Source organism: Mya arenaria, chromosome 5 (genome assembly GCF_026914265.1).
Source record: "Mya arenaria isolate MELC-2E11 chromosome 5, ASM2691426v1".
Taxonomy (NCBI): Eukaryota; Metazoa; Mollusca; class Bivalvia; order Myida; family Myidae; genus Mya; species Mya arenaria.
In genome coordinates this window covers 62286939-62300602 of record NC_069126.1, presented here as the reverse complement: position 1 = coordinate 62300602, position 13664 = coordinate 62286939, and the positions used below count along the sequence as shown (strand labels likewise).

At 34.3% G+C, this 13664-nt stretch overlaps 1 long non-coding RNA gene across 2 annotated transcripts; it reads right to left on the bottom strand.

Moving 5' to 3' along the window:
• Window positions 1-2649: 2649 nt before the first annotated feature.
• On the bottom strand, window positions 2650-11113 carry LOC128234988 (uncharacterized). Of its 2 annotated transcripts, none has more exons than XR_008261096.1 (4): window positions 10349-11113; window positions 5788-5874; window positions 4902-5045; window positions 2650-2760 (listed from the first exon to the last, which is right to left on the bottom strand). It is a non-coding gene; the product is annotated as an uncharacterized LOC128234988 (long non-coding RNA). The 2 variants fall into 2 exon arrangements; XR_008261097.1 differs by having other exon boundaries at window positions 10583-11113.
• Between the last annotated feature and the right edge of the window lie 2551 nt (window positions 11114-13664).

Below are 13664 nucleotides of genomic sequence, written 5' to 3'. Positions count from 1 at the left end.
GTCTGACTTTATAATGCAGCTGGTGAAAATATTAAAAGTCCCTTAATAATGGGCTTACAAAAACATGAAAAAAATGTATTTGTTTAAAAATTACAAAGGGCCATAACTCTTACAATATTTAAGTTTGTATTGAGCAGAATAAAAGGCTTTGCCTAAAATACAACCTTAAAACTATATTTACAAGTAAAACAAAAAAATCTACAAATATGTTTTTAGTATCTGGTTTTTGAGAGTGAATGATCAGAAGAAAACATCACACATTCACAATCATATTAAATAATTTAGTTTTTTTTAAATTATATTATATTTCAAAAACACTGCAAAAGACAAGACACTTACGTTTCAATTTCTTGATTTAATACAGTGATGATTATCAATTCTTATGAAGGGAGATGGGTCTTACACTCTAACCAGTGCAACTTGCATGTTCTTAGTTGCTCAGTTATTACCTTTCTTAAAATTCTCCTCTTGATCTGAGCCACGCCAAAATGATGGGAGAAGCTTTTGTTTTTCAATCAGAATGTATAGCACCTCTGTGTTTCTGTTTGTCTCCTGAAATAGTAAAAGTTTATTAATAATAATAACAATAATAATAATCAGTGACTTTTATTGAAATTATTTTCACCGATTGTGCCTTGCACATTGGGGAACAAAGTTGACTTCTGAGGAGAAGATTTTTCCATATAGACATATAGCAAAAAATAGCTCCGCACCCTGGAGCAATGTTTTTTTATGAATCAATATCCAGTGAAGAAAATTCATACAGGGTATTGCAACATATTTTGCTTCAAATGAAGACTTTTAACAAAAATAACTTAACTAGCTCTTCATCATATTAAATAAATATTAACACAGTCTATGCCGCACACGGAGCCCCGCATTTGATCTTTTACCAAAGTTTGATTGAGAGTTTAGTTTCACATCGACAAGTCTTTACTGGTCTATTAAAGCTGCACTCTCACAGATTGAACATTTTGAAAAAGGTTATATTTTTTATCTTGGAATGAAACAATGTATGCGAAAATGATGACAAAAAATGTCTTTAAATTCCCGTCAAACATGTCCGAACCAAATTCAAACTATGGATAATCACTGTCATTCACGATGAAATTCAGCTCTTCTTGCCCAGTATATATACCCTTACTTTAAGCAGAAGGCAAATTTAAACACACACATTTGTCCGAAATTTAATCAAACTTTAAATGGTAGTAGGATTGTCATTTGTTCACATAATTTTCAAGAATCAGGAAGTGGGGAACATTATAAAGCCATTTAACGATACAAACAAGACGATTTTCTATTGAATGTACAATAGTAGTACCGGGGTAATATGCAAATAGTTATTATCTCAAGAAAAGGACATCAAGACCAGTTCATTTACCAGTAGCATCAGACAGTCAATAATGGTTCTGAGTTTAAAGAGCATAATTTCCATTTTATTGTTAGTTTAATCATTATATATTTAACACCAGTTGTGAAGAAGGAGTTATCATTATATAAGATTATATTATCTGGCAGTGGTTGAAAATGTAAAGTGAGACCAGTTTTTTACCTGTTATTGAACAAACTGTTATGTTGGCAGGACTGTCATCCTCAGCAATGAAAAGAACAGCAATGACTGGCTGGCACTCTGTAAAATGGCGATTAAAACATTTTGTCCTATTAAAACTGTCCCTTTCTAAACAATCCATCAGCAATATATATAAATGAGCTGCGCCATGTGGAAATGTATCTTGGGAAGCTTCCATTCCATGTAATGATTTCATAAAGATGAGCAGAAGACATTACTTACTATGCAGTAAAAGTTCTTACTTTAACAGTAAAGATATCTTTCTCTGAGAAAATTTATCAAAGTGAGCTCTTTTATGTCATGTTTCTAAGTCTTGTACACATCTATGTTACATATATAAATAATAAACAGGAATAAAATGAGGAGTTGTGTACACACTTATTCCTCCTTATGTACTGTGTAACTCAAGAAAAACAATCCATAATTCTAGTAAATCTCTAGAATTCCCTTACTTTTCTCGTTGTACAAAAATGAATGAGGAGTTGCAAACAAGCAGGGCCATAAAACTTTTGCTATTTAAACTGTACCGCAACAGCAATTTAAAGACAGTGATACTCATTGATGGAATAGGCACTTAGACAGCTACATTTTCTGAGAAATGGAGATCAGACTAAATTCTCCAGAGATAATTTATAGATTTATTTGAAATAAAAAACATGTTACAGTGTTTGTGTTAAACTTGTTACTTATCCCTGATTTAACACAATCATTACCTTCAAAATGGTGATAAAATAAAAACAAATATACCATATTAAACACTGTTTACTATCACATCTGTACCCCCCCCCCCTTCTTACATACTTAAGCGGCTGTTACCAAAGTAAAGAATGAAAGGTCCACAAGGCCAATTATAAACCATGAACCATGAGAATCCTGTTTACTAATTTGATTTTAAATCACCCAAAAGGCTTTCTACACATAATGGTTCCTTAATTTAAATCTAGTCTCCAAAGGTGTCACAGTTGTGATTTCATTGAAAGACTTGAGATACGTTATTTAAAAAAATGACGAAAGGAAAGCTTAAACGCAGAAGTCCTGGCCGGGTATATGAGCCTGGAAATAAATACGCAAAAGCTCACCATGCTGCTAAGGAGTCTTATATAATTCCCGGCCCCAGTTCAGCTGGAGATGTTGATTCCACACGGCTGGAAAACCGGCCCGGTGCACCCAAGCTTCACCATCGGCAGTATCTGCAAGAGGAGGGTGTAAATCTGGGAAAACGCATTTATAATCAATTTGCGAAAGTTCTTATCCGTCATAAGTAGTGAACATGTATGTGGCTTATAGAACATCTGAAATTAAGTTTAATGAAGGAGACAAAGTTCGGTCTGGGATCTTAACCTGGATTTTGATGCTGAAATTGTAAGGGCCGAAATTCAGAACATCCACTCTCCACTCACACTCCAACCACATTCCCGTAAGGGACACTCAAATGATCACTTGAGTGGAATATGGGGAGTGACACTCAAGTGATCTGTTCGTATTCACACGCCTCGCTAACACTCCACTTCATCAAGTGAGCAATACAGTATATAATTATACACGTATGTTTACATGATCATATCGGATTATCTGTTTGACTATGGTGATGTTTACATTATACATTGTAAACATATGTTTATTTGAGATTTGAGTACCTTATTGTTAGTTATAGGCAACAAACAAATGATAATAAGTGTTATTCTGAAACTGAAATTTACATTTAAACAATTGGTTAATAAAAATAAACGTTTTGGGTTGTAAATAACTGTTGCAAAATACGTTTAAATGCATGTTTTTTGTTGTCGTTGTTGTTGCTGTTTTAAATATGTAGCCGTTTTCCATTGTATCACGTAATTTAAATATGTATTCATATATAATCTTGCTTTTGTATTCTACATAAAGCGGTCTTGGGCGTTTGAAAATAATATATGGAAGTTGAAAAAATGGAAGTTGAAAAAATAGCAGATGGATAGAATTAGCGAATGAATCTACTTCTTATGGGGAAATAACACCTCGGAGTGAAAAACAACTCAAGAAATGTAGGGGAAAATGGATGAAAATGACGATAATAATAATAATAATAATAATAATAATAATAATAATAATAATAATGATGATGTTGATGATGATTTGGTGGTGTTGGTGGTGCTGCTGCTGGTGGTGGTGCTGCTGATGATGTCAGATGAAATGAAAATGATAATAATAATAATAATAATAATAATAGTAATAATAATCCAGCTGAATGAAGGCTGGAAAATACATATCAATTCCCTTACCACGCTATGAAATGGCCTAGCGGCGTCAAGTTAGCAGCCTGGCGGCCTAGCCGCCTCATGTGACTAGCGGCCTAAAATTGTTTCCTATTCCAAAGCATTTTATATGCGTTCTTTTCTAAAACAATGATAAATTAAATGTCCTTTTCATAAATCAACATCCTTTAGCCAATATCAGCATTTCCCCCTTTTCCTGGGCTTCTGGATTGAGTTTTGGGGATTTTTAGGCCGCCAGGCCACCAGGCCGCCAAGTTCACGCCGCAAGACCGCTCAAGCGTGATGTATTTTGCATAGGAAAACAATTATTTTAGCATTGATTTAGAAGAAAACTCATATAAAAATGCTCTGAAGTAGAAAACAATTTAAGGCCGCTAATGTACGACTAAAAACATTGATTTATCATATTTCCCATTTAAACCATTGAGCCTTGAAATAGATAACAAATTTAGGCCGCTAGTCCGCCAATCTCACGCCACTAGGCCGCTAACTTCATGCCGCTAGGATGCTAACTTCACGTACCTTTAGCTGCCTGTCTTTGCAGCCATTGATGAATTGCAAACATCAACATTGCTGGGGGTTCAAGATCATTGCGAAACAAAACAAATATATGATAGGCGCATCCTTTTGAATTTGTTTTGTTTATAGATGGCCACGTTATTGAATGAACATGTACTTCAATGGATTATCCCATTCTCTTAAATATTGTCTGGGAACGAGCATGTCCCTTATTTGTTCCAAATATTTGATATATTTCATCTTTTCTACTTGCCATGTACTTTTTTCACATACACTCATTCAATTCCTATTCACAACCAATCCTCAAGGGCGGTTCAAGTGGCCTAGCCGAGCACTCACAAATGTCCCACTCACGCAAAACACTTGAGTCTCACTCACACCTGTGAATACAGATATACCTTTCACTCGAAAATATCTCGACCGTTATGTGATTACAGAGGATTAACTCATTGAGTGTGAGTGAGAGTGATTGTTCTGAATTCGGCCCTATGTTTTGTTCAAATGAAGTATAAACTTACAGTGAGTACAGAGATATCTTGAAGTCCAGATTTATCGCTTACCTGATGTTCGTAGGGCTACAATTGAGAGCTTTTCTGTAAATTGCAGGAACTGTCCCCATGAGCCTATTGTCTGTTAGGGGAATGGTGGCTTAGGTGATTGGTGGTACCACTCTGCATTTCTTATCCACACAAAACACAGTGTATCTGAAAATGACAGAGAATGGCCATGCACTTATGAAAGCTATGCTAGAAATACGCCGTTATGAGTGTATCAGATGACATTTCCACACAGAAATTGTGAGGCCTCCAATACAGCAGTACTGACATCATTGACGAAAACATATATATCTGTCATGGAGCTATGCTGGTTCTGTGGCGTCAAAACCACTGCAACTGGGCAATTCACTAGAAACATCTTTTCAGAAAAAAGAAACAACCAATACTGGGTAGCCTTTGTCACCCAGTGAACACCCAGAGCATCTAGTTACTTTGAGCATCTATTTAGTTAGAAGTAGCCACATTAAGATCTCAAATTAACAAAAAAGTGTATCCGTAAGCTTTGAAATACTGAACGAAGTGCAACTTTGAGGGGGGCTGCGAGCAAATATTGTCAAGGGCAGAAATCTCGCAGAAGTTTGAAAAAGATTATGCAAAGCTCTAGCTTGATGATTTTGGCCCAATTTCAAATTGTTACTCAGTAACACGGCGGCGTAAATTTAATCTAACATCAATATAGTTACACAGGAAAATAAGAAATAGCTTTAAACTCTCTAACATTCATGGCAGAGTGTCTGAGTAGTCCAGTATGCCAACCAGGACGGAGAATATGTGAAACATGCACATACACACCTTTACAGCCCAACATTTGGTTATGGTTTCACAGTTATTCATTTACACAAACTCACAATCAATCAATCGATCAATCAATCAATCAATGCACACCCACCTGGAAAGGTACGACATCCTTTGGAAGAGATGAATCTTGCAGTCTGGTAGACGGTTGCTGACTTAACTTTATTGTCCCAAGCAGCAACTGCAATTAGATAAACATGTTGATGTTCGCACTAAAACAAAGCTTAGTATTGAGTAAAATTAAACATGCAGCCTGTTGGCTGGGGTAACATATCTAAATCCCCAAATGGATGATCTGATCCCAGCCAACAGATCAGCGAAACACGAATTGTATTGCGTGTCCAGGGGGGGGTGGGTCCCAAGGATATCTTGACGCAACTTACCATAGCCGCCTTGCGTTTTTGTTCACAAAGCCGGCACACACAGTTCATTCTCAGTTTGCATGTTGTGTACTGAAAAGTTCCAGCTTTCCATGACACTCGCAATAAACCTATCCATGAATTAAAACAAATTAACAAATAACTACCAGGTTATTATGGAAATATAAATGTCATTTTTTACTTGATTGATAAATACAACTTATATTGCAATCAAACTGGATAAAATATCAGAAAAATGTGTCCTGTTCAAAAAAGTGTGTTTTGAAGTTGCAGACAATAGTCCAAAGACCAAGAATTAAAGTGTTTAGACAGGGGCAGGCAAATCTTAAAAAAATGTCAAAATTTTAAAATTTAAATAAAACTAAAATTGTACAAACCTTATATAAATCATGTGTACACTTGAAAATACATACAAGGATACAATGTACACATAATCAAACGCTACCTGACAGAATAATTTTTTTTCAAGAACTACTTGAAGGGGTACTGTGACCCGCAAGTATTTCGTTGTGGGCGGACACCTTTAAACCTCTTTCCCGCACATTAATTAAACACATCTTATGTTTTGTCAGTGCCGGTTTTGATGACCAGTATAAATCTAAAAGCAGTTTTTCTGCCAATATTTACCCAAATGATTTGGATGAATGCTTAACAAGAAAGTGCAGTGTACACAATCAAATAAAGTATTTAGTGTTCCAGAAATAATGAGCAATCTGAAATCTGACCCCTTACATTCCTTAAATATTCACAAAGAGTTAAGTTCAAATTTAAGCAACAAAAATCACATTCAAGCAGAATAATTTCAAGCAAAAATGAGCAAGAAAATAGAAACCAACTGAATTGTATTTTCAAATGTTCCATCCGTGTTTGTTTGTTATCTTTTTATGATTCAAATGGTAAAAAATGGTGCAAATGTGAGAAGCTCTGAAGAAGAAAACTGATATTTAAATAGAAATAGTGATGAAATCACTGACATTATGTTTACTTAGCATCTAAAGCAACAGACCAACCAGACCTACCAGTATGCTAATCTATATTTAAATGCTAAATTTTAAAAACCCTAAACATACAGATAAGATCTGTGGCGCAGTTGTTTACATTGTGTGATTAAAATGCATATATTTTTGTTGGTGATTAGTTTAAATCCAAGATTTGTTTTCAGAAGATCAGCAATAATGTTTTTTCTTTGTCTCAATGAAAAATGTAATGTTCAAGTTCATAAGCGCTGTTTTATCTGAGAATTTCCCTTGGTGTGAACCGTTTACTGTGTCCAAGTTATCCAAGTTGGATCTAAGACATTACTACAATATGGGCAATTTGCTCTGCCATTTTTATAGATAATTGTGTATTCCAAAGGTATTCTTTTGGTACATTGAACTCACAACAATATTTGAACTCCTGACGTCCAGCACCGCTGTCAGATTATCTAATCCAACCACTATGCCATTGCATGCTCTTTACTGAACGAAAGATAAATGAATACTCACAATTTTGAACAGTTTTTTTTTGGTCACACTTTGATAGCAACCTTTTAACCCCACTTAAACCTGTCTTCCCTATTTGGCAAACAGAGAATTTTTAGAAAATTTTTTATCTGATGATCCTGTAAATTTTGTGTGGATAGACTAAATACTGTTCGAATTTAGCAATTCAAAACTAACATTTTGGGTTTATTCAGTGTAGACCCTAAAATATCAATTTTGATTTATAAGTATGTAGGTTTGTTCAAAAGCTCAGTACAGTTTTCTTTACTTGTTAAGTTATCCAATTTCTGTAAATAAATGTTACTAAACTTGACTATAAAATACTGTAGGGGGGCGTGGCGTAAAGTTAAGAAAAAATCCAAATAATGCAACAGTCAATTGCAGCATGGGCCCCCAAGGTCCTGCTTATAGCGGGGACTTTGACTTTCGGTCCAGCCAATCCCAGGTAAAATTCCCGCTCTGCACAGACAAACAGCTGGTAAAAGCCCTGTCAAATGAATTATGGTCATTTCGTAACCGCTCACTGTTGGTCATTTCGTAACCATTGTGTTAGTCAATTCGTAACCGTTAAGAAATCGAATGGTCATATCTTAACCGTTGACTCCTATAATTATGAGGAATTAATTTAATACCATTTGAATTTACAAAATAAGTTTACTGTAAGTATAAAACATAAAAATAACAACATAAACAAAGTTAAATCTAGTAGATGTATTCCTTCTTTATTCCTAATAGTGTAGTGCGATTTGCCAATAAACTCTGAAACTATGACAAATAGAAACATTCACACTAGCTATTTTTTTATGTTGCGAAGGAAATATTATAAGTAGGCTGAATATTAAATGTAATAATTTTTTAATTCATAGATGTTCTACCATTGAGAGGAATTGTGACCTTAAGCCAATATTTTTTAAATATATAGACCATATAACTTTAGAATTTCATTTTTTTAAATTGCATAGAAGTATTGTAAAATGTAGTGAGTTTGCCGAATGAGAGTATGCGCTTTTTATATGCTTATTGTATTAAAAATGTGTCGATATGTTTAATTTTGTATCTTGTTATTGGAAATTAATACATTGGAAACTCACTAAACCGGACAAGGTCCGGACTGGGCAAAATTTCCGGTTTAGTGAGGATTCCGGTTTAGTGGGGATTCGATGTACAGAGTAATGTTACTCAATATATTAACTGAGTTAACCTTTAAAGGCTTTTGTCCTCTAGGGACAGTTCAATTCTCCGACGTTTAGACGGAGGTTGAGACATGATTAAAGCACTTGCAAAAGTGATAAGCATAATTAAACATTTCTGCGTTTTTATAACCATCTTTTTTCCAAGTCTTGAAATAAAACAACTCTCGTAATTTAATGCTTGTTTAGTATGTTTGATAGTTTAATTAAAGCACCGCTCTAATTTGATTCAATCATAGAAGTCTTAAGATAAAACAACCCTTCAAAATGATCACTAAAAAAACGTTTCTAGTTCTTTATTTTCTGCAACAAACAAATAAATGTTTTAATCAATTTTCTTTTCACAAGTTTGATTATCGTTTGATTATCGCGCGACAGTCAATCCACAGCGCAATCATCATTATCGATTATCGTATTAACATAACATCACAGGTGTAATATTTAATGACGTACCGGCTGTCAAAACAAAATGACACGTGATTCGCGAATTCCTAATACACAGAATTATTTTGACACGTAATTTTACTCAAAAATACATCGCGATCAGTCTTAAATTATTGTTTACAAGTAAGCAAAATGTAAGAAAATAATTAACATATTTTGGTAGTATACCTTTTGTCATCTAGGGAACTTCTTTAGCCCTAAAAGGCTAGTAAATCCCTTTAAACTGCTTCGTCTGTAAGTTCTCCGCCTTCGGTATGACTTAATATACTTCAGAAGTATCAAATCGTTTGTTTTTCCAAAGTTTATCAAGACCTGCCTTGAAGGCATTCACAGATGTGGTGTTCACTAATTCATGTGGCAAATTATTCCAAGTTGAAACTATACGATTGCTGAAAGAATTTTGACGTAATGACAAATCATTTCTAATTTAGCATGATATATATATATCTAATAACTATTGAGTAACATAAATTATTGGCTTGTTACTAGTGAGAATTTGAGTAATGTCTTCCAATTGGTGTCTTGGTTGCTGTGCCATATACATCCAGGTTCGAACAATACACTTAACGAGGTGCTAAGTGTACTATTTATCACCTTGTTAAATGGTGGTTACCATATGAGCAATTGATTTCTTGACGGTTACGAATTGACTGACAAAATGGTTACGAAATAACCAAGATTCAGCAGTTACGAAATGGTAAGGTTACGAAATGACCAGATCCCCGTCAAATGCCCCTGGGGACATCCTAGGTTAGGCCCATTCCCTGTTTTCAGCGCAAAAACAATAACACGCATTCACTCAGCACTGCCGGTCCACCTGGAACGTAAAAACATGGCCCATTTCCCCTGCAATCCCTGGTATAAACAAGACCTGCCTGGGGGCCATGGTTACAATTGACTGGTGCATAACTGTGGCAGAATAAGGGAAATATTTTATTGTTGCATTTATTATCAAATATGAGAATTTAAGACACATGCAAAAAGCCACAATACGAATTGGTGATAGTGTTCGTTCTGTTCTGCTATTTAAAGGTGGTGAGAATGACTAATGACATGACATTGACGAACAAAATGTAAGGCATTTGTATCATTTCGTCTTTTATTTATTAAAATCTGAGATGTTAAGGGAGCAAATCCCTTTTTAGATTGGAACATACCAAATAATAATAAGCGACGATGTAGTGGTAAACCAAGTTTGTTAGAAATCAATCGAGTTTCTCCAAAATACAAGCAAAAATTACACCGGATGTTGATACTAGTGATTTAGTTTCGGATGAACAAAATCCGGATAAATCATTTGCTTTTCATCCAAAGGGTGGACGATTTATACTACTGTACAAAAGTCATAAAAATAAACGAAAAAACGTTGAATATGTATTTTAAACACTTACCAAGTTACCATTCTCTTTCCGTAAGAGATGAACGCCATACTGCATAATTGCACGGAGATGGTACCACGGAGATACCCGAAAATTTCCGTTATATTCCGGAAAGTTAAATTTCTGTATACTTGAAAATTTGGATGTTGATGGTACACGAAATATCGAATTTCCTTATTTCTGTATTTTATGGAATGAAACTTCGGGATATTATACAATAGGCTTTAAATAAAGTAAAACAAATAAAAAATGCTTAGTATATAGCTATTTTTGACCAAAATTATGATTTTTTCCCTGGTCGCCTTAATAGCTATTTTTATGGATACACAAATATACACACACAAAAGTTTAAGAATATTTTTTTTAATATTAAAAGATAATAAGATTTAAAACAATGAAATGATCTCGTAAATAAACATTCAAGCTTATCAACTTACTGTCAATGGACATTTTTATTGACATTTGATACATCAAATCTGGACTGAAAATATTAAGGAGACCAATTTTTGTCGCCTTAATCCAGCGGTCCCCATAATGCCTAGATTAATATATATATGGTCACCTTAATATCTGTAGTAGATATATATATATATATATATATATATATATATATATATATGCAGGACACATTTATATGTAAGGTATAATGTAAAACAAAATTTTATTTTGCTATCGTTTGGTTTTGTACGCTTGCCTTTCCTAGTAGACTTATATAATATGTGGCTTTATTTGCTGATTGTTTCTGCAGCTTTTTGCATAAATATTTATTTGCTAATTCATCACACTAGGTTAATGAAGTTATATGGTGTATGTTGAATAATAAACAACGTTTATCACTGATTAATACGCTAATCTCCGTGCAACACTTTAATCCCTTAACAACAGCCATTTACTCTTCATGTACCTTAATATCGTATCGATGATTGTTGGCTGAAGCTGGGAGACTATAGTGCGAACATATTATTAATTAATTGAAATATAACAGTACGGGATACTTGGTTAAAATTTAAGAGTTTCGTAACAATGCTTGTGTGTGTGTATACTAGACAGAACAAAAATGGCTCTCTATAACTGGAATATTAACAGCCAGACAACCCTGTATGTATTGCACAAGACATACAATAACATTTCTCCGAAAATCATTATTAATTAGTTTTATCCGTAAGACCTTATGCAAAATATATTTCAAACATAATAAATGTCGACAGAACAATGACAAACACGTTTATATCTAAAGGTCCGAACGGGAAAAGGAAATGGAATAAATATAATTGCAAAATGACGTATCCCAAATTTAATACCAATTACATTTATGTTAACAATTTTGAAATGCGTTACTAATGACATTCAGCATAAAGCTCTAGCGTTATAGGTTGCTTGTGCCATTATCACGTGATGCTAGCATTCATGTTTGATAAAGGTTTTAATTTTCATCAGCTAGATATGGGTCCCTTTTTGCGAGTGAATAAAATATATTTTCTTTCGTGTACCGGTGTGGATTCGCTTCCAATTTCAACAGCAGTTTTTAGACTCTACTTGCATTTTTATGCAATTTTGGTATCAAAGAGTATGCATTAACGGGACAACTGTTTTTGGTGCTAAAACATGAGCTTGTTCCTTTAAGTAAGTGGTAGGGTCGAAATTTAAGGACATGGGTTTGCTTTCTTAGAACATAAAACATTCTATGGCAGCATAAAAGAATCGCATTTTCGCCATGAAAATTTATCTCATACGTATTGTGGATCCCTTACGTTAAGCGGAGAAAAATGCATATATAGTTTAACATTAGCTTGGTTGGTGTTCAAAGTGCATCTTTTCTTTGGAATTAATCAAGATTGCATTCAATATGTATTGGCCCTTACTTTTCTTTTGGTTAGTTCCGGTTCGAGGAATAATAAATTGCACCAATCTAAACATATACAACAAACAGCTGCCTGTCAACAATGCCAACTCCTAAGAGAAGGCCAAACACATTGGCATCAACGAAGGGGTGTCATGTTTGCATTAAGAAAAAAAGTGTTTTTATTTAAATCATCTATGCCACATGCAACCCAAACGCAGTCATTAACGCATACAACTCTATCATGACATACATTCAGTGAGGGAAAAAGCGCGCTCGCTAAACAACGTCTTACATCTTTCACAGACAACAATTTCTAGGATATCGAAGTCAGCAAGCGAGTTTTCCATCCTTATTATACATTTATCGAATGCAACTCCTCAATTTGTTGATTTTTGTGTCGGAATGTGTGTTTGTTCTAAAATTTAGATTGCCTTGATATGTTCATGCAATGCATTCAGTAGGAATAGCGTTTGACTAACGTAACCTCACATTCTGTTCTGTATCCCTTTTGCAACGTAGCGCAAACACTGCAAGTTGGGAACCAAACAGCAAACGTTCGCAGCAAACACGTTTCTTGACTTTATGTGTTAAATATGTAAATCAGACTTCAGTTATATTGTGTGTTTATTTTAATCTTCGAGTACGTTTATTATCAATGCGAAATTGAAATAGAGCTGGAATATATTTTGTGCGTGACGCAGAAATGAGATTTTGTTTGGTGTCCAGAATGATTAGTGTACGTTTACAGCGTGCGCAAAAGTCATGTACAATTATAGGGTCATCAAATCCACTTACCAAAGACAGACAGAGACCTTGAAGTATTCGAGTTTCAGAATACGGATGCACATCTTCAAATAAATCTGTCACAAAATTACATTGTACAGTAACCGGTTCATTCGTTATATACACTACGACGGAAATTACATATGTGTTCTAACACAAAATTGTTTTTATCATGAAATATTTTCAAGGAATATCCTGTGAATAAAAGAACATGCATTGAGGAGTTTTCGTCACATAATGTTTTGGCTAACATCCGAATCCGAAAAGCCTTTCTCTGTCTGGTTGATTTTCTTAGAAATAAGAGTGTCTGTGTTGGCATTAAACATGGTGCAGTATTGAAAGCATTTTGTAATCCGACTTTCGTACATTGACATAGATTGATAGCATCTACAAAATAACACACTCTACGAGTAATATTGAATCAAATGAATTAGGAAAACGCCAAAACATAGACAGGAAAATTATATT